Source organism: Notolepis coatsorum (assembly GCF_963971535.1).
Source record: "Notolepis coatsorum genome assembly, chromosome: 18".
NCBI lineage: Eukaryota > Metazoa > Chordata > Actinopteri > Aulopiformes > Paralepididae > Notolepis > Notolepis coatsorum.
Window position 1 is genome coordinate 25,131,217 of NC_140182.1, and position 2,789 is coordinate 25,134,005.

Sequence of the window (2,789 nt, forward strand, 5' to 3'; positions counted from 1 at the left end):
GATATAACTGAACACCGCATGCAGTGTGTGGTGGTGATGATGATGGATGCTGCTGTATCCCGATAATAACAACCTAAACATAACGAGATGTATTAGCTGGATGTCTCAAAAACACGCTGTCTGAGTGAAAACCACAACTCACTGCAACCAATTAATGTTCATATACTTCGGGTTATTTTGGGAGAGATGTTGTTATTATGGGAGATAATAAGAGGAGAGCATCCCCTTAATACCCCCCCCCCCCCCCCCCCACACACACACACACACACTCCGCTTGTTTATCAGCTTAAGATAATCAGAGGGAACTTTAAAAAGATAATTGATCAAATATGTTTGAGCCAAAAGCGTATATGCAATTACCCCCCCCCCCCCCCCCCAATTAGATGATCTGGGAACGAGAATGTGTTTTACCTGAATCTCTCTTGTCCTCATCATTCCAAAATAAAAGGCATATGTAGCACATCCCCCATATATAGCTTATATTAGAGTTTAGGAGGAATACAATGACCGCAAACCATTTCCACATTAGGTTGTAATAAAAGCAACAACAATACCGGGTTATTATTCTGTATCTGTACCTCACAGGTCCATGGTGTCGGGCAGGTCAGCGGGGAACAGCTCACCGGGAGACGGTGGTCGGGGGTGGCGGATAAAACCGCGTCGTGCTCGCCGCTCGAGAGCCTTGTTTTCGGTCTAGACATCGTGATGGTTACCGGAGAGAGGGGCTGCTGTGTGTCGGTGGCACGAGTCCCGACATATTATACCATCCACCACCACCACACACTGAATAACGGGCTCCTCCGGACACACCATTCACCACCGCGCCGAATAACACACACACACACAGTCCACAGATCAGATAAGATAATATAATTTTACAGGCGTTTTTTTTTTTTTTTTATCTCCTAAATTGGGAATTAGAAATTGGTTGCGAAATCCGATTTGAGGTGGGTTGTGTAGAAGCGCAGATGATGTAGAGATTCTAGTTAATTATGACCATCAGCAGAGAGAGACAGCAGCGTCACGGTGCACACGTTGTGTGCAGGCTTCACTGTATACGGATCTAGTCTAATGGTAAGCATTATGGTCTCTCTCTCTCTCTCTCTCTCTCTCTCTCTCTCTCTCTCTCTCTCTCTCTCTCTCTCTCTCTCTCTCTCTCTCTCCTCTCCCTCTCCCTCTCTCTCTCTCCAGCCCCTCCCCCTCTCTCTGTGTTGATGTCTTTCTCTCTCTGTGTATATAGTCTCTCACTACACCTGTATCTTTCTGTCGGTCTCTCTGACGTTCTTCTGAGTAGTCCGTACACACACACACACACACACACACACACACACACACACACACACACACACACACACACACACACACACACACACACACACGCACGCACGCACGCACACACACACACACACACACACACACACACACACACACACACACACACACACACACACACACACACACACACACACACACACACACACACACACACACACACACACACACACACACACACACACACACACACACACACACACACACACACAGAGAGAGAGAGGGGGAGAGGGAGGAATGCCCAGATCAAAATGAGCTTCTGAATCAATAACAATGTAGGAATAATTCAACCATCATATTTGAACAGTAGGCTATTCTGCAAAAGAAAAAAGAAAATCTATAAGCTGCACAATGATAAATTTTTGCAATGATAATTTCCTCTTACAAAATACAAGACTGGATCAGTTTCTTCCACTTGATAGCTGTAACTCAGTTTAGCCAACCTTTTAAACCTGACTGAAATATTCACGATGTAAATTACTGTCTTACTGTCTTCTATCATGCACTCTTCCTACTATACTAATAATGTCTAGTACTATACTATGCACTCAACACTGCAGCACCCAAGTTTCAACACTTGATGAACATTGTTACTCGGCTGAAAGAGTTGTACCCTTCCTGCTGACTTGTCGTATACAGAACTTGTAAGTCGCTTTGGATAAAAGCATCAGCTAAATGACAAAATGTAAAAAAAAAAAAAATCATAGTAGGCCTTTTGATTGTTGTGCACACAGCAACATGGATGCTGTTATAGACATGTGGTATTTTGGGGGGGAAATAAAATCTAACTATTCTGAAGAAAGTATAGTTCTCACTTCATGTGTATTTCTCTGCTCCATCACAGTAATACAGGTTGAGTACATGTTAATTCATGTGTATTTCTCCGCTCCATCACAGTAACACAGGTTGAGTACATAAGATAAGATAAGATAAGATGATCCTTTATTAATCTCCTTGGGGAAATTCGGGTGTCAAAGCAGCATGGGGGGGCGGGGTACAGGGTGGGGGATACATATAGCTTCACAGTCCTATACAGTCCAGTATCTATTATACACTATACTGTAATAGATACACTATAAAATATAAATACAAAAACAATATAATATAAAAAAGTACAAAATACAAGATAGTCCAGTGATAAGAGTCCAGTGATATGAGTCTCTAATGCAAAATACAAGATAGTCAGCACAGTGATGTGAGTCTCTAGTTCTCAAGTCCCGAGTTCTGACAGTGATAGTTCTGGCAGCAGAGCCGGCCGTCCAAGCCCTTTGTTGTAGAGCCTGATGGCTGCCGGTATAAAGGACCGGCCCAGGCGGTTTGTGATGTGGGGGGGGTTTGAGTCTTTGGCTGAACGTGCTCTTCATTCTGACTAGCTCCTCGTAGAGGGGGTGAAAGGGGTTCTCCAGGATGGCTTCTAGCTTTTTCCTCATCCTCCCCTCAGCCACCACCTATAGGTT

General features: G+C 43.9%; 1 protein-coding gene across 1 annotated transcript in view; it reads right to left on the reverse strand.

Moving 5' to 3' along the window:
* LOC311245007 (carbohydrate sulfotransferase 1-like) overlaps positions 1 to 704 on the reverse strand; it is a 69,612-nt gene extending 68,908 nt beyond the window's left edge. The window contains exon 1 of the mRNA XM_084334756.1: positions 579 to 704. The gene's annotated coding sequence lies outside the window, so the exon portion shown is untranslated. The remainder of the gene's footprint in view (positions 1 to 578) is intronic.
* Between the last annotated feature and the right edge of the window lie 2,085 nt (positions 705 to 2,789).